The sequence below is a fragment of the Musca domestica genome, unplaced genomic scaffold (genome assembly GCF_030504385.1).
Source record: "Musca domestica strain aabys unplaced genomic scaffold, Musca_domestica.polishedcontigs.V.1.1 22, whole genome shotgun sequence".
In the NCBI taxonomy this organism is placed as follows: Eukaryota; Metazoa; Arthropoda; class Insecta; order Diptera; family Muscidae; genus Musca; species Musca domestica.
The window spans coordinates 10867379-10887607 of NW_026712262.1; the positions used below are offsets into that span (position 1 = coordinate 10867379).

A 20229-nucleotide genomic window follows, 5' to 3' on the forward strand; every position below is an offset into this window, starting at 1 on the left:
AGTAAATCTAATAAGAATTATTCGTTGGGCACAATATACCTAACACTGTTCGAAACTTTTGAAAGTTATAGTGAAGGAGATCGACAGGTATATTATTGGATGGATCCGATTGTTTTCTTGTCATTGCTTCGAAACCCACCTTAAAATTGGTCTACATCTATTACGAAGAAGGTGGGTAGTATTAAAGAAATTGTTGGAAACAATAACTGTTATCACGTTCGACCTAGGATATTGAGGTGTAAACCTTCCAGATCTAGCGTCTAGTTCCCGTTAGTGACATGGACTAAGCGGGGTCAGCCGAAATAAAGCGAGTTGATATATTCGAGAACTAACTCCGCTTGAGATTGCCAGAGGAATGCGTTCGGTGCATTATCATTTCTCATTTTTTCCGTTGACCTTGACATATATTTCAATAAGATACTCGTTATTCTTTTAAAGGACTTCAAGCAGTCGTTTATAAGTTTAGACTTTTGCATCAACACCTTCTCGCTATAGCTGTAGATATTGTTACCCTCAGAAAAGGATTACAACTTTTGAATTTAATGAGGTTCGGTTATTGTTGATAATCATTTCTTAGAAGATTAATTGTGTAATGAATATAAGGATACCTACTTTCTCTACCTGAACCAATCATTAATGAACAACCAATTTCGATCGTGAATCGGTTTAGGAAAGTCCAAACACTTGATTATCACCATTGGAATATCTGAAAAATTTGTATTTGCGGTACAAAAGGAAACAAAAAAGGGAATCAGATATGGTTGATTTAGTCGTTTTCGGCGAGAAAATATAATTGCGATCTCGTGTAAGTTTGATCGTAATGAAAATGGACGGACATGTTCGTATCGGCAATCCGTTTTGTATATGGGTCGAAATCTAATTTGATCATTCCGACAGACCAATTAGCGACTGAAGAAAATTAAAATATGTTTCCTTCTTAGTGTAATGGATGCTCGACAACGTATTAGAGAGAGCGGATGAGCTATCTGTTACCAAACACATATTGCATCCGAAATTAACGGAATCCGTAACTGTAGATTCAGTGGTGATACCGACCTTCAATTCGCAGTTTTCGGAATCCATATCTGCGGATTCATATCGCGATGATTCATAATGATCCGTACCCAGCTCGGGTATGGTTCACATTCGTCCGTTCATATCATATTGTTTGGTCTTCACACTGGTTCTGCCCATGTAGATGGTCCACTGGTGGCATGAGAATACAGAACAACAGACCAACATTCTGAAAGGTATGCGTATTCTGCCGCTGCGTGGCACTTGTATTCATCGCATAGACTTACAAATGTATCATCAGGCCTCGTACAATCATACGTATATATTAAGGCCCTTATACCGTTTGGAAAGCGATCAATTCTTCTGTATAAAGTAAAACAGTTCCGGAGATATCACCCCAACTTCGGGAGGGTAGTTTTCTTCACATCCGCAAACTGTGTGACTTGATTGACTTTATCCAATGCCTTTGATAAGTCCAGGGCCACAAATATTGTTTTATGGAACGGCTTGTTCTGGATTAATGCTCGTATGATATTTGTGGATATGACATGCAATACTCTTGTGTTGTTGTGAAGACGTTGGAGGGAAGTAAAGCCTCAAGTCTTTAATACTAGCGACTATTTGCGTGGCTTCCGAAGCAGGACCACACTGATTATACACTAGGGTTAGGAACCAATGTGGGTTACGAGAAGTTGATGACTTTAATGAGATACCCGACTCCCAGTGTATCCAGCTGTTTCAATCCATTAAGATTCCGTCCGGCCCCAACGCTTTGTGTTACTAGACGTTCCGGATGACATTTGCAACATCACCCATTATAATATACTATTATATTAACTTTATGTAGTATTATAACTTTATCATTCCCTTTATAACTCCTCGAAATACTCGTTCCAGACCCAAAAAGCATATATATTCTTGATCAGCTTAAAACTCTAAGTCGATTTAGCGATCGGCACCTTCCAATATTTTGACCTTATTTCTTCGTTTCCTTACTTTCAATATATTTACTCTAGAATCCCATATTGGAATAAAAAAATCGGAGAAAAAAATGGGTTTTGGCCAGGAAAATCGATTTCTGAACTATTGTGCGAAACATTCGCTTCGCCCTATCGCTCTCAGGGTACTCGACAACTTGTTGTTTAAAATAACCAGCGGATAGGGGTATCCTCGTTTACCATGCAGAATGTGAAGCAATTAATCCGCTACGCCAAAACTGATCCATATACAAAATGATTATAATAATATCGAAGTCATCATTTGAGTTTGGGTTTGTTTTTTTATGAATTAAGCAGATTCGACATTTTCGTATGGTTTGTTTGACTAGCGACTTGAGTCCGAATATCGAGAATTCGGACCTTAATACTCGGGTCATTAATTGATTACCACCATGCAAGGTAATCTTATGAATAAATTCGACTAACAATTTGCTAAGTTTTGCTTCATGTGGTAGTATCATTGGATGATGTTCGCTATATGTAAGGGCTTGTACCAATCTGCCATTTGCTCTAATAATACCGTTTGAGTCTAGAAACGGGTTGAGTGTCAATGGCTTTAATTGACCATCCCAGTCAATTTTGTCTAGACAGATTAGCTACAACAACCACCGGCGCCAGCCATCCACATGGGTCAAATAATTTGGCAATAGTTGATAAAACTTCTCGTTTTGAAGATTTATTTTTATTTTCCATTGAAGGTGGCGTAAAGGAAAAATTATCGCCTGAGATATTCCATCGAATTGCAAGGGATTTAGTAGAAGCATCTTCGGAAATGTCTAGCCAATTGAGTGGTAGTAAATGTTCATGTGGAACATCTTGTATTATTTTGTAATCATTTGACGCCCATTTCATGAGTGTGAAACCAGCAGAGTCTAAAGCGGCAGTTAATTTCCTTCCGAGCTTTTATTGATTCATCTTCAGTGTGGCCGCCAGCTAATACACCATCAATATATAAATTATTCAAAATTATGTTTGCGGCTCTAGGATACGAATCTTTTACATCCTCCGCTAGTTTAAGAAGAGTTCTCAATGCTAAATATGGTGTGCAGTTAACTCCAAATGCAATTGTTAGCAGCTCATAATCTACTGGGTTTTCAGGAGACTGTCTAAATAAAATTCTTTGATATTTTGTTTGCTTTGAATCCAAAGGTATTTGGCGATACATCTTTATTATATCTGCATTGAAGACATATTTAAAAAATCTCCATTTTAAAATTTGCAATACTAAATCTTGTTGCAAAATGGGTCCAGGATATAGTATGCCATTTAGACTTGTTTTGTTTGATGTAGGACAAGAAACATTAAATACGACTCTTAATTTCGTTGTGAGTCGATCGGGTTTTATCACAGCGTGATGTGGTAGATAATAATTTGGCATTTTATCTATTTCATTCGGATTGCTTTTCCTCATATGACCAAGTTCTAGGTATTCAAGTATTGGGGCATCATATTGTTTTTTGATCTCCGGTGTTTTCAAAAGTTTTTTCTCCATTCTGTAGAATTGTTTCGGGAATCCCCCAATTCTTCGCATTTTTTTAAAGGGAGAGTCACCACATACTTTCCATCCTTATTCCGTGTTGTTGTTTCAGTGAAGATTGGTCTTCTTTTGACCGTAAAACTTTTTTAAGGAGTCTCTTCCACCTCCCAAAAAACGTGTAAGTACTTTCTCTATTGAAGTTGTATTTAGAAGTGATATTTGTTTTCGTTGAAGGGTGCTTCCCAGTATAGATCCTCCAACTATCCATCCAAAATTTCGTTGAAGTCTCAGAAACAAACTGACTTAAGCCAGTGACATGAATTAATTTGTTTCGTGTAGGTAACTTCAAAAAGTTTTTCATCTTTTCCGAAAAGTAGTGTTCCTTCAGATTGTCGCTAACAAATTTGCTTATCTTGGAGGGTCAAAGTAGTAATAGTAGTTGGCTCTAGGTTTGTAGTGGACTATATTTGGTTTGGCACCAGCACAAGTACTGTGTGAGTTTCTTTTCCCATGTGTAACAAAGTATTGTGTTTCATAGTACAAATATGGCAGCCAAAGCGACTTTTGCAATCCCTTACTCCGTGAATTCCATCCATCCATCATTAGTTAGAGGGACATGCCAAATAATTTCTCTAGCTTCTCCTGCTGTATGAATAATTTTTCGACATTGCTTCATTTTGAGTTGTTTATGTAAATTGTCTAAAATAGATCTCTGAAAGTTGGCTATTCTCTATAACCACCTTTAATGTGTATGTATCGCATGGAGGTAGCCGCGATACATTAGTGAAATGCACTTCCCTTCCTCGTTGTGACACCTCTGACTCTCTTTTCATTTTTCCTGGGCTTTTCATCCAAAAGATTTTGAATTTGTCCATTTATTGAACTCAGCGCTTTTTTACGATTCCATGGTATCCATATATTGCTTCCTCACTTTATTTTTATCAATCGGCTTTCCTCCCTCTTCTGGAACATAATCCCGGCTGTCTATATATGCTCTCTTGACCTGGTCCCATGCAGAGTCCAACTTCATTCGTGTTGTTTCCAATGTATGTACCGTGTCATCAGGTTTGGTTATTGAAAATATTGAAATATAATCCAAAAGATCGTTTATCCATTTTGAAAGCTGTGCGTTAACTTTTACGAAATTTTGTTGTGTTACAAAAAAGGAAGGTTGCCCAATGAAAAGGACTAACTTGGTTTAGAATTTAAACTTTTATTCAAATTTTTATTTTTAAAATGAGGATAAGTTTCTTTCCCTAATTTTTGTCGACGAAAAGATCGTTTTGTTGTTTTGTGTTAAATTATATTCCGTCTCTTTTCAAAAATTTCCAAATTTTTGAAAATTTTCAAAAAAATGTCTTTGTAATTGACACCGGACTGATTTGATTAAAAATGTTTGTTGGGTTGCCAGAAGGAGTCAACTTTTAGCCAAAATGAGCAAAAAAAAAAGAAAATCAAATCTCTTAAAGTCCACTTACAGGAGGATTTTATTTTTTTAATTCGAGAAATATTTCAAATTTTTTTTAAAAACAGTGAAAACATGATTGTAAAGGCAAAAATTAACAGGGATATTTTGTTTCAATAAACGACAATTTTTTTCCGAAGTAAAAATGTGCGCTGGGTTGTCGAATAAAAATCCAAAATTTTCATCTCAAATCGCTTAATATCCTATGACAGGAGGACTTTATTTTAAAAGCCAATAATTTTGATTATTGCTGTAAATATTTGTTTGATTCAACAAATTTTTTAAATTCGCTAAATTTTTGATCAAATTCGCAACGAGAGTTAGAGAAAATAATTTTGAAAAATTTCTCGAAAATATTTCAAAAAAATTAATTCGGGTCAGAATCCAAAATTTTTCGCAAAAAAAAAACAAAAAGTGTCGAAATGTTTCAAGTCGCAAAAGTAGAAAAACCAGCAAAATATTTCTGCCAAAAATTACAGACAATTTTGGGTCCCAGAAAAATATTAAGCTTTTTAGAGAAAGAGAGGTTTTTATAAATTGTAAAAGACGTTAAAATTATAATTAAAATATGTAGTTGTAAATAGATGGGATCGATTTTATGTCTGTCCACCCGACTTTATATTTTTTTTTCAAAATTTCAAATGAATTTGTGGATTATGTATCACATGTATGTCTGTCTACCAGACTCTTGCTTGTTTTAAATTTTTTTTCTCAAAAATTGTTTAAGAAAATTTAGGTTAATTTTTGTCTGTCCACCAGACGTTTTTTTTTAACGGCAGTTATTTACTTTTTTGTGTTTTCGATAGACGCCAAAATTTTCCAAAAAATATGGCGACTATATATTCGCTTTGTATTTAAATGACGATGAATGTAAATCTCCTTTTTTCAAATATGGCGTTTATGTATTATTAGTAACGCCAATTTTCCAAGTCTAATTTACATAGACACATTTTTTTCTGTTGAATGTCCGTCCAAGATAGCTGCTTAAAAAGAGGTTTTGTGATGTGTGAGTCAAGGCTAGGAGCTTATGGTAATTTTTGAGTCTAAGTCTAGGCAATCTCCAGTTTCAAAAGAAGTCAGCATGTGTGTATGTAATTTATTTTACAAAGCGAGTATAATTTTCAAAGCAAATATCAAGAATTTTCCTGCTCCTTTTATGCCCTTTTCTCTAAAATAATTTAAGAATTTCCACGAGTACTCACTTTGTTGCTGGTTTTGGATCTCAGGTTTGATTGCTGTTGTTGTGTCGTCGCCGCTTCTGTAAATCGGCTGCTATCCACTCTGCTCTCACAAACCGTCTTGATGGGTCTCAATTTGTTTTGTTCCAAATTGTGTCCCTGTATAATGACTTTTACTTTTTTTCTTAAATTTTTGTTAGTTTCATAAATCAATGTTTTTTTTTTCTTTTTTGTGTTTCACTGTAGTGTCACTTCTGTATTCCAATGTATTGTCACTCACGGTATCTATGTATTTTTTGATTTGTATTTTTTTCTTTTTTGTTTTAAATATTTAAAAAAATTATTGTATTTTTTATTCAAATCAATACAATATAATACTGAAAGTCGTCTGTTAACCCTAAAGTTCTATAAAAGTGAGCGCTTGGATAGGGAAATATTGACAGTTCTTTCAGTGAGAGTTAGCAATTTCTTGCTGGAAAAATTTTTCTTGAAGAGAATTCATTTTTTTTCATGAAGAGTAGACAGACGGAATCCTTCCAAAGACCTGCAATCATTTTTTTTTTTCAAAAGAAAACAATTTAACCGCAATAAAAAAGAAATGAAGGAAGTAAAAATTTAATATGAGCCGAAAAACAAAAAAGGTTTGCGATTTCTAAAATAAAGATGTTTTAAAATTGCATGCGCAAATATAGCTCTCCGAAAGGAGAAGAAGAAGAGTTGCAAGTGATTGCAAGAGGAAATTTGCAGTTCTTTTTTTGTTAACTGTTACAATTTTTTTTTTTGGTAACAAGACACACCATATCCTTGATCGATCCAACTATTGGTTTGTTGCAAACATAGACTAAGTTATAGAGCTAATAAAAAGTCAAATTGATAACAAAAATGGTTGTTTCATTATCCTCTTGACCATTCAAAGAATTTTGACTCAGTGGATCATGCACACTTGAGTATGAACACATTTACGAATTCAGCTGTACGACATATAAAATATTATTTAAGTTCTCACTACTAAAAATAGATTTGCCGCTGTCAATGGTTTATTACTGAATCCCGAATAGTCTAAATATTTTCTAATCCTTAAAATAAACAATTCAATCTTCGCGATCTGGATATCGTTATTAATGAGAAAAAAATGATATTGTTTCGCAGGCAAAAAATTTGGGGTCATTTTAAAATATCGGTAACATATTTATTATTAAAGTTAAGTAGCCGGACAAACATGTGCAAAGCTGTATGCGTTATGGATAACACATCCCTTTACTCTAATAAAATATGTTTTCTATAGAATACTAGCAAAAACTTTCCTGGTATGGATGTGAGCTTTTCGCAAATTCTGATTCAGCAACTTAACTAAAAGGTAGCATTTAACAGCATGATTCAATACTTATATCGTATTTTCATTTATTTGATATTTTCACTTAATTGTATGATCCTGCACTTTAATTGTGGGATACATAAACAATGCGAGTTGCCTTCACTAGTAATTGACAAGCAATCATCAGACCATTCATCCAAAATTATGTCCTGTATGTGTTTAAAGCATCTTCTGTTGGCATATATGCCTTCAAGAGTCCTATTAACTGTGGGGTTTTGGTGCTTGATCTACAATGTCATTCTGGGTACTATTTGGATGACCAGGAATGAATTTTAGCAACGATTTAATTAAATATGCATTAAAAATGTTTATAAATTGATTTATGAACTGATTTTTATGATGTTTTGACTTAATTGATAGTATTCCGCTTAAACTATTAGTTATGATGGCTACTTTTGGTAAATTATAATCCCGAACGTTCTTGCTTCGGCAGAACATATACTAAAAATTGGAATGATACAGAGAAGATTAGCATAGCCACTGCGCAAAAATGACACTTAATCGTGGCCTAAAGTAGCACAAAGATAAAAATGTTTTCTTTGTGGATTATAAAGCCGCATTTGTATAAGTTTACGCATAAAAAGTTGTTAGCCCAAAAAAATATAGTTTTTCCCAAAAACTCATTGCACACTCATAAATTCCAATGAAACTGCATTGCAGATATTCGTCTGCCCTAAATATTTTCCCAAAGTTCAATTCCTTTTAATTAGAAGCAAATTAATTTTAGAATTGAATTATAACATAGTTTTAAGTCACTCTTTAATCAGCAGCCAAACAATAAAGTCGGTTTAAATAAAATAATCGTCTTTTATTTCTGGTAAAAAGGCAGATAAGGTTCACAAAAATAAGTTACAAGATTAAAAGTAGTCCGCGATAAAGTTTCGCATAAGGATCAAGTTGATACTAATTTTTTTAAGACCTTAACGCACAAAGGTCTAACTGGCGTCCGAGCAAATCAGTGTCGTGTAAAGTGTAAAGAAAAAGGCCCCGCTTCACCCGCGAATAAATAATTAAAAACAAAGTACTAAGAAATTTTTTAAATAAGAACTTATATTTAAATCTGAAAAAACAAGTGAAATCAATAACATTCTGTTAAAGCCAAACGTTTTTTAAGAAAAATTCATACTAAAAAGATGAGCAAACCGAGGGAAATTATTAAAACTCGGTCGAAGACAAAACGTTTAACATACGAATTACGGCCGAAAAAATACAGAAAACATCTGGAAGGAAAAAAATCTCAAAATTGGCTTAATTTAAAATTACCAAACACAGTCTATGAATTACCAAAAAAACAAAAAGTTTTGGAAAAATAGAAGAAAAAAATAAATATTTTCCCAAATAAGTTATAAAAAAAAAAGGTCTATAAAACAAGAACATAAAAAGTGCTGATTGTGGATTTTACAATATAATGTAATATTAAAGAACCACAACACAACTCAAACAATATTGAAAGAAAACTAGATGCTACACAACGGATAAACAGTGTTTTTACCAATAACAGCCTTGCAAAAGGAGTGCCCACCATGATGATACTATTGTAAGTTATTTTTTTATTTATAATAAATTACAAATAGACATAAAATAACCGTATATAATCCAAAACATACAAAAATATCTGTGAACGATATTGAAAAAGCAGCCCTACATACTTAAATACAACTTTAAACCCCCTGTTAAAAAGAAGAATAAATAGTAATTAAGAAGAATTAAATTCGAACGCTATTCCAACAAACGTGGTAGATAGGTGACTTAGATAGTAGTAGTAGGTGACTTAGATAAAATTCCGATCTTGTCAAATGCCTAAGGGAATTTTCAGGCAAATTAGGAGAGTTTAAGTATTAGAGAAAGAGCGTGGGAAAAATTTTAAGAATATATGAAAATCTGAAAGGTATTCCAAAATACTACGGTATTTTGAACATAATTAGAGATACAATTGTAGGTAACGCAGAAATGGCGTTGGAGTCGTACAACACTCCTTTAGATTGGCTAGCAATTTTCAAGTACCTTACCCTACACTACACCGACAAATGAAATGTATCAACATTAGAATACAAATTGACAGTTTTGATTCAAGGGAACTAAACAGTTCAATAATTTTATAAGGCAGTTTATTCACATCGTTCCTTGATACTTAATTAGGAGGATTAGAAGCTGGAAACGAGGGTCAGGAAAATAATTTTCACACAATGAAACAGAATCAGAACTTGATGACATTCATTTTTTAGAATGACAAGCTCTTCGCTTCCATATTTTTAATGTCGGACTAAGAGCGGGAAAATCTTTAAAATCTTAATAGACACAGAATCTAGTAAAAATTATATTCCACCGGGCTTAGTAAAAAAATAATTTCTAACGAAATTCCATTATTTGGACGACAAACTAAAATTCCTCCTTTAGACGCAGTCATTTACACAAATAAAAATTACTTGATCGTTCATCAGCATACTAAAGTTCGACTTAAACAACATGCCAGTCAAAGTGTGAATACTATAAAATTACGAGATGACTCATATAGTCAGGCAAATAGAAGCCATGAATTGTTAAAGTGGTTGGAGAGATCCGTACGACAAATGATTTTCCAGTGTATACCAAATTTTACTCTTATCCGGCTTCATTAAAGCGCGAAGTCGAGATGCAAGTGCAAAAACTTTTAAGATATGGAATCATACAACCATCAGGATCCCCGTACAATTCACCTGTATGGATAGTAGATAAAAAACCTGATTCCCAGGGGAATAAACAATATAGAATGGTCATAGACTATCCTGAAATATCCGATGTTTTAGGGAAGTTAGGAAATACCAAATTCTTTTCTGTCTTGGACTTGAAAAGCGGATTCCACCAAATTCTGTTAAAAGTCTCTGTGGATGTGGAAAAACTGCATTTTCTATTAATAATGGTAAATGCGAGTTTACTCGCTTACCATTTGTTTTAAAAAAAGCGTCGTCGATATTCTAACGAGCTCTCGATGACATTCTCCGCGAACATATAGGGAAAATATGCTACGTATATATCGATGATATAGTTATATACAGCAAATCCGAAGAAGACCATATTAGTGACATTCATAATGTTCTCAAAACGTTAGAAGAAGCAAATATGAAAGTAGTAGAATTCCTCGGATTTATAATATCCGAGGCAGGCATAAAAACCAACCCAGAAAAGTGGAAGCTATCGCAAAGTTTCCCCAACCCAGAACTATAAAAGAACTTCGACCTTTCCTAGGTCTCACGGGACACTATCGCCGTTTTAAAAAAGATTCGAATATCGAAAAACAATCGTCTAAAATTTCTATAGAATTTAATACAGCGGCGGTAGAAGCTTTTACAATGATAAAAAAATTCTCTAATATCAAGAGATATATTGTTGTACTATCCATTGTTGTACTATCTATTAGAAGCCCTTCGACCTAACAACTGATGCGTCAGGTTATTCTCTCGAATTAGTTTTGTCTCAAGGAGACAAGCCCATTACCTTTATATCAAGAACTCCGAATAAGGCAGAAGAGCATTACGCAGCGAATGAAAAGGAAATGCTCACTATTATATAGACCCTTAACAGCCTTTTCTATATGAAGTGGTAAAGTGAAAATATACACAGACCACCAGCCACTCACATACGCTCTTAGTAATAAAAACAAAAACTAAATCCCTCTGTCATAAATGATTGATGCCATTGATGGGAAAATTTTCCACAGCACTTTGCAAAATATCGCATTAGATATCCAAGTGGAAGATATTAAAGGCAATCACCAACAGGATGAAATAATTATCAGCACAAAAAAGAGCTCATAGAAATGCCAGAGGAAATAAAATACAGATACTCGAAAAATGTTATTTTCCCAGCATGAACAATGTTTGCAAAGAAAATAAATACGAAAGGCATCCACCGAAACCTGAACTAAGGGCAACAACAATACCCTTATATCCTGGCGAAATCTCCATATTGATACTTTTAAAACGGGGAATAAACTTGTCCTCAGGATTATTAAGTCAAGAGTCATTGAAGATATTAAAGAACCTATAACAGAATTAGTTGTTGTTGTTGTAGCAGTAGTACATGCATGTGTTTGCGTTCTGCTAATCTGGTTCCAGCTCCAGGTTTAGAAATTCGGCTACTTTAATGGGCTGTAGCCAGAGATCAGAGAGTCAGTTGGGTAGGTTTGACTGTGCAGTTAAAGAGGTGCAGCATATTGTGCGGGCTTGTATCACACGCCGGGCAGGCGTCACGCACCTTTTCATCAATTCGTGCCTAATACGAATTGGGACGACTACACCATCCTGAACGTAATTGCGCCAAAACTACCCTGGTTTGTCTAGGCAGCTGACGTTCTTCAGGTGCTATGGATGGGGGGGGGGGGGGGGGGGGTGTACTCCGAGGACGGCATTCATTTTATAGTTGCTAATAGCATCTGCCTGATAGACTTGATCTTGAGGTTCTCTCTTGTAGCGCTGGACCACCCTCTCTAGATCATGTATGTCCTTCCTGAGACGCCTGGGTGGGGGAGATTTATCCACCATATGATGGTTGGGATGACTCTCATGGTAACATCCAAGCAGGTACTGCAAAGAAAGCATATGCCCAGTCCTCTACTAATATATGTGGATATGGCGTGTAATGCTGTTGTGGTACTATGTTGTGGATGAAATCCGTGCTGGTGGTTGGCAACTGTATAGCTTTCTCTAATGCTGGGGAGGAGTAAAGCTTCAAGAGTCTTCGCTACTGGTGACAAAAGCGAAATCGGCCTGTACGATTCACCTTTACTGGCTTCAGTTGCGGGACCACCCGGCCCATTTCCATGTTTCGAGCACTATGTGGGTGGCTAGCGACAAATTGAGAACTTTCGTTAAGTACTCGACTCCCGGTGTACTCAGCTGCTTCAACATTACCATTGAGATTCCGTCCGGGCCAACGCTTTGGATGACATAGCGTTACGGATGACATTTGCAACATAACCCATCGTAAACTGTAGTAGTTCCTCCTCGGAGATCATCACGCTCGTTTGCTAATCCCGCTGCCTCTGCTGGGAAGTTTGGTCTTATCTCGGGTATTCGACCAGCAGGTATATAGTAAGCGGCTGCAGCTTTGATGATGTTTCGGCGGTTGGTGAATTCTCTGGTTAAGAAAAGTGCGGCGTTCAGAGGTTATGAAATCGGTCGACCTGCTTATGAAGACGACTATTAGGAGATGGCCTGAGCCAAGAGAAATGAGTCACGTCATTTATCAGACCGGGTGACACTATGGTTAAGTCTGGCGAACTCCTCTTATTCGGGTGGGGGCATCCTCGCTAACCGTGCAGAATGTGGAGCAGTCAATCTGCTCTGTCAGCGCTGATCCCCTCTGGTCATTACCTGGGACGGAATGCCACAACTCGTGGTGGGCATTAAAATCCACTAGTATCAGGCGGTTATTGCCTACCAACAATGGGCTAATATCAGGCAAATAACGCGGTTCACAGCTATTAATCGACGGGATGTACACATTAAGCACCTCTACATCGGCAGTTCCACACTTGACTGCTACCCCCATACATTCTATGTATGGGTCACTAGAGACTAGCTCAAGCGAGATAGGTCTGTACTGAACAGAATGGTGTAACAGGAACGCTAATCCCCCACCTCCATTTCTGGTGTGATCCTTCCTTAGTACGTTGTAGCCATAACAACGTTGTAGGCTGCAATTTTCATTCAGCTTGGTTTCCTGCACCGCTGCGATCTTAATATTCCTCCGACTCATAAATTCGACTATCTTATCTATTTTGCTTCGGGGTCCGTTGCAATTGAATTGCATGAATGAAGCACAATCCGGAGTTGGAACAGCAACATGTGGCGTTAGGGGTTGCGGTGTTGGTTGCTGTTCCGTAGACTGTGGTGGACTCCGACGACGTCTCTGATGAGGACGACGAAGAAGTGGACTCGCTGGGGACTACGTTGCTGCAGCAAGTCGCAACATAATCCCTTTCGCTGTAGTCTCGCAAACGCCTTAGTCCGAAACAGTTCTTAAAGTGCACCCATTCTCTACATCCATTGCATCGCACCGAAACAGATCTGCGGTGGATGACGTTCTGACAAACCGAGCAGAACCAAGGTCCGGGGTTTTCTTCAATCCCGGCGCGGACAAATAAAATCCGGACCAAGCATTCCGGGATATGCTTTCTGAAATCTTTTAATTCAGCTTCAATAATTTTTATTTTACAAGACCAATTAAATATAGAAATCTACAAAGCTCCACCATATACGAGTGTCGTGAACGGTCAGGTTGAGCGATTTCACTCAACCCTAGCTGAAATTATGCGTTGCCTTCGAACTGAACGGACATACCCTACTTTCGTAGAAATTTTAGACAGAGCAATTTATGAATACAATACATATCACAACAGGACAAAGACTATTCGAGAAATTTTTCGGACGATAAGTTGGCATAGACCCCGAAATGCATGATAAAGCAAGAAAAGACAATATCCAAAGATTACGAGACAAACAAATATCTGACCTTAAAACTCATAATAAAATACGGGAAGCAATCAAACAATTTGAGCCAGGTGATGAAATTTATGTAAAAATCCATAAGCGTTTAGGGAATGAATTGTCTCCAAGATTTTAAACAGAAATAGTAAAAGCAAATAACTCTACTACAATTATTACAGAATCAGGAAAAGTAGTAAATAAAAGGAACATTAAGAGCTGAGACCAACTTTATACTTCTTTTTACGGAAACTTAACATTCTTTGCACCTCTTCAGAAAACAACATACATTTTTTAACTTCACACAGTCATACCTTGTACCTATTCACCATGGACTCGCAAAAATACAGGATGGAACATTTAACATTATTCATATCATAGACATAAATAGATACAGGAACCTCGTTAATGACATTCAGAGGAAAAATACACAAACCACAACTAAATTCAATCTTATTTTCCCACTCCTAACACACGAATTATCACAAATACACGATATCCTTGAAACCATAGAACTAATAGAAACATACGGAAAGAAATGAGCCATTAATATGATAGGCATAGCCTGGAAATATATCGCGGGATCTCCAGATAACGGCGACTTTGAATTAATTACAAAACATTTAGACCAAACTATCCGAAATAATAATCAACAAATAATAATAAATCACATTTTTACAGAGAGGTTACAAAACCTTACTCAAATTACAAATAAAATAACAACAGCCATAAAACAAGACAGTAACTATGTAAATGAAGCTGCACTCAGCTTGCATGCTGAAAACTTAGATTTACAAAAGAAGAACTTACTAATATTAAATTTGCAACACAATGGGCAAAGCAAAATATTGTAAATTCCTTTTTGTTAAATTAAAATAAAATGAAAATTGCATTAGAAAAAAACAAAAGATGATAATATTATTGTAACATCAATAGAAGAAGCCCTACAATTAGCAAAAATTAAAGTATTGTATAATTAGAAAAAAAAACTTTATATATTATTGTAATTCCTCTAACTAGCAAAGAAAACTTCCAAAATTTTTTAATCAGAACTGTAAAAAGGATTAATAGAATATTAAATACTAAATTTAATGAAATTATAAAAATAATAATAGTATATACGGCGTAAAAAGCAAATGCGTAATAACAAATTAGTAAACATATCCAATGATTCTTGCATCCACTATTACTACACGGATTAAGTTCATCTTGTCCTAAACTCACGGGTATTATATTCCTCGAATTGAAAATATTTCACCCAGTATTATTTTTCTTAATGATTTTAGTGAACAGTAAATAACAAAAATTAAAACGGAAAATTTTTAATAGAATTCCACAATGTAGCGCTACGTATTAATGACAAATTGTACAAAAACTTAGAAGATTCATTTTCAAAAATTAGTCTTCCAGCAATACAACAAGCACCTGTCGAAGATGAATTCATAAGACTTCTATCCTTCGAAACTATTACATATGGAACTATGTGCATATTTATAACACTAAGTCAATCCCTGAACTTAAGTTATAAACAATTGTTACCAAATTTACCTCTGGTTCTCTATTTTCCATTTTTGCTAATAATTTTATAATTGGGTATTTCACGAAGAAAAAACAAAAAGTAGTCATTCATACAATTGCCCCTAATCGCATATTAATGCAGATCCCAGTCACTCGAACCAAAGTGCAATTACCAGATCCACAAAAGGTCGATAGCCTACGATATTTCTAACTATTGGAGACAATGGTTTTTAAAGGGGAGGAGTTAACGCATAATAGGTTGTTGGTCCAATAAAATATAGTTTTTTCTAAAAACTCATTCCAAACTTATAAATTGCAATGAAACTGCATTGCAGACATTCGTCTGCCCCAAACATTCAATTCCTATGAATTATTTAAATAAAACCCAAAATAAAAAATGGATTTCTGGAAGTTAAATTCGTCAAACCATGCAACCCTTAGTGCGTATAGACAAAATTAACAAGAATTGCTTTTTGGTAACAGCAACTAATTTCTACGCAACAGAGTGGAATGATTTCAGGGAATATAAATTTGTTAAGTAAGCAAATTAATTTTAGAATTGAATTCTCATTTAAAAATTGTAACATAGTTTTAAGTCACTCTTTAATCAGCAGCCAAGCAATAAATTAAGTCGGTTTAAATAAAATAATCGCCTTTTATTTAGGTAAAAAAAAGGCAGCAGTGAAACTTTTGATAAGTTTAACAAAAGTAAGATCAATTATGACAATTGAAAGTTACAAGATTAAAAGGAATCCGCGATCCTTTTTGATAAGTTTCGCGCAAAGATCAAGCTGATCATAATTTTATTTAAGACCTTAACGCAAAGATCTAACTTATACACGGTGTACATGAACATTTACGAGAAGTACAATAATGAATTGTTTTATAATCAACTGTGAGCAATTAGTTCCTGTTGATTATGTTTGATTTCTTATATTTAAGGGAAAAGAAGGGCATTAGATGCTGCATTTTACAATTTTTTTAATAAAACTCTTACCGAATTACAAAATATAAGCATTGAATTCTGCTCATTGGCTGATAGATTTGAAAAATACAAGAGAATGTTAGATAAAACAAACTACTTAGATTAGTTCTTGCAGTCTCTATCCTTCTTGACCATTCAAGGACTTTTGAGTCATACGCACTTGAGTATGAGCACGCTTACGAATTCAGCTGTACGATTTATAAAATATCCTTTTATTTTTTGTCTACAGTCGGTGTTGGTAGGAAATACTACATCAACAACCACTGTCAATATTTTGTTACTGAAATGTTTTCTAATCCTTAAAATAAACAACCAGCATTCGCGATCTAAATATCGTTATTAATCAGAAAGAAATTTATATTGTTCGCACGCAAAACATTTGAAGTCATTTTTAAAATATTGCTAACATACTAATCATTTAAATTGCGTAGCCGGACTAACATAAGTTATATAAGAATATAATATAGCGCACCCACAACAGAGACCTATGCTAATTTAAAGATAAGAATTACAACAATGTATTTCTTCAACTTTGTTGTAAAGTATTAATTGCGACACTTTGTTAATTCACGAAAATCGTAAGGCCACCATCTGTGGCATTCTTATGCATTCACCTTGTTTATCCACGAAAAACGTAAGACCACCAACAGCTCTCTTATGCAATGATCTCCGATCGACACCATTGTAATTACTATTTGATACAATTCCCAAAGTAAAGACTACCAACAATGGCACTTCTGATTACATCGTAAAGTAAAACTGAATGTAGATTCGACTCTGGGATAGAATTGAGTTTATATTTTAATAGTGAGTTTATATTATTTATATTATAATTAATTGAGTTTATATTATAATAATAAAAATTAATTTACTTAACTGTTGAACTTACTTGTGAGTTAAAATTTATCAAGTTACATACCTTTGGGAAATAAACCTGAATAAAGAAAACTTAAATCAATTATTTGAAAAGTATATAAAATTATAAAACCAAAATCTTTCTACAACCCATGTTAGAACGTAAAGTCATGTAATCATATGTCTACAATTTTTTTCCAATTTATACATTTAACAAAATCTTACTGTCAAAATCTATATTCATTAATCCATTGCATAAACATAAAATCAGAGATGGGAACTGTTTCTTATGCATTGAAATTTGACAAGGTAAATTACAGAAAATTAAGAGCTGGGAATACTAATATGAATTGAATTTACCTTTATTTCATTGTACCATGCTACGACCTCTTAATTAGCACAAAACTTTATTGTGAAAATAAAGTGACAAATTAACCCAAACATTATTATAACAGTGCCAGTAACAAGAGTTATACATCTGTCAATAATGACTACAATAGATACAACAATTATGTCGATTCTAATAATGACTCAAACCAACATAATGAGAATTATAAAAGTCAGGATCATATGGATATAGTTAATATTAATAGTGGCGGAAATTTCCATTTACCTCCCCAAAATCCTACTTACCAATAATACCATTATCCATAAATGGAATAAAAGTGAGATGTCTGATAGATTCTAGTGTCGCCACGTCATTAGGCGATAACAGGATGTTTGGGGTACTTGCTTTAAAGCGCGAAATTATATATAATCTAAAGTAAAATACCCTTACGGGCACTAAGATAGTTACACTATCGCCGTTTTAAAAAAGATTCGAATATCGAAAAACAATCGTCTAAAATTTCTATAGAATTTAATACAGCGGCGGTAGAAGCTTTTACAATGATAAAAAAATTCTCTAATATCAAGAGATATATTGTTGTACTATCCATTGTTGTACTATCTATTAGAAGCCCTTCGACCTAACAACTGATGCGTCAGGTTATTCTCTCGAATTAGTTTTGTCTCAAGGAGACAAGCCCATTACCTTTATATCAAGAACTCCGAATAAGGCAGAAGAGCATTACGCAGCGAATGAAAAGGAAATGCTCACTATTATATAGACCCTTAACAGCCTTTTCTATATGAAGTGGTAAAGTGAAAATATACACAGACCACCAGCCACTCACATACGCTCTTAGTAATAAAAACAAAAACTAAATCCCTCTGTCATAAATGATTGATGCCATTGATGGGAAAATTTTCCACAGCACTTTGCAAAATATCGCATTAGATATCCAAGTGGAAGATATTAAAGGCAATCACCAACAGGATGAAATAATTATCAGCACAAAAAAGAGCTCATAGAAATGCCAGAGGAAATAAAATACAGATACTCGAAAAATGTTATTTTCCCAGCATGAACAATGTTTGCAAAGAAAATAAATACGAAAGGCATCCACCGAAACCTGAACTAAGGGCAACAACAATACCCTTATATCCTGGCGAAATCTCCATATTGATACTTTTAAAACGGGGAATAAACTTGTCCTCAGGATTATTAAGTCAAGAGTCATTGAAGATATTAAAGAACCTATAACAGAATTAGTTGTTGTTGTTGTAGCAGTAGTACATGCATGTGTTTGCGTTCTGCTAATCTGGTTCCAGCTCCAGGTTTAGAAATTCGGCTACTTTAATGGGCTGTAGCCAGAGATCAGAGAGTCAGTTGGGTAGGTTTGACTGTGCAGTTAAAGAGGTGCAGCATATTGTGCGGGCTTGTATCACACGCCGGGCAGGCGTCACGCACCTTTTCATCAATTCGTGCCTAATACGAATTGGGACGACTACACCATCCTGAACGTAATTGCGCCAAAACTACCCTGGTTTGTCTAGGCAGCTGACGTTCTTCAGGTGCTATGGATGGGGGGGGGGGGGGGTGTACTCCGAGGACGGCATTCATTTTATAGTTGCTAATAGCATCTGCCTGATAGACTTGATCTTGAGGTTCTCTCTTGTAGCGCTGGACCACCCTCTCTAGATCATGTATGTCCTTCCTGAGACGCCTGGGTGGGGGAGATTTATCCACCATATGATGGTTGGGATGACTCTCATGGTAACATCCAAGCAGGTACTGCAAAGAAAGCATATGCCCAGTCCTCTACTAATATATGTGGATATGGCGTGTAATGCTGTTGTGGTACTATGTTGTGGATGAAATCCGTGCTGGTGGTTGGCAACTGTATAGCTTTCTCTAATGCTGGGGAGGAGTAAAGCTTCAAGAGTCTTCGCTACTGGTGACAAAAGCGAAATCGGCCTGTACGATTCACCTTTACTGGCTTCAGTTGCGGGACCACCCGGCCCATTTCCATGTTTCGAGCACTATGTGGGTGGCTAGCGACAAATTGAGAACTTTCGTTAAGTACTCGACTCCCGGTGTACTCAGCTGCTTCAACATTACCATTGAGATTCCGTCCGGGCCAACGCTTTGGATGACATAGCGTTACGGATGACATTTGCAACATAACCCATCGTAAACTGTAGTAGTTCCTCCTCGGAGATCATCACGCTCGTTTGCTAATCCCGCTGCCTCTGCTGGGAAGTTTGGTCTTATCTCGGGTATTCGACCAGCAGGTATATAGTAAGCGGCTGCAGCTTTGATGATGTTTCGGCGGTTGGTGAATTCTCTGGTTAAGAAAAGTGCGGCGTTCAGAGGTTATGAAATCGGTCGACCTGCTTATGAAGACGACTATTAGGAGATGGCCTGAGCCAAGAGAAATGAGTCACGTCATTTATCAGACCGGGTGACACTATGGTTAAGTCTGGCGAACTCCTCTTATTCGGGTGGGGGCATCCTCGCTAACCGTGCAGAATGTGGAGCAGTCAATCTGCTCTGTCAGCGCTGATCCCCTCTGGTC

The 20229-nt window shown here is 35.5% G+C and overlaps 1 non-coding gene across 1 annotated transcript; it reads left to right on the plus strand.

Moving 5' to 3' along the window:
- Positions 1-7924: 7924 nt before the first annotated feature.
- LOC131802676 (U6 spliceosomal RNA) lies at positions 7925-8033 on the plus strand. The gene has a single exon (XR_009342327.1). It is a non-coding gene; the product is annotated as a U6 spliceosomal RNA (small nuclear RNA).
- The last annotated feature ends 12196 nt before the right edge of the window (positions 8034-20229 follow it).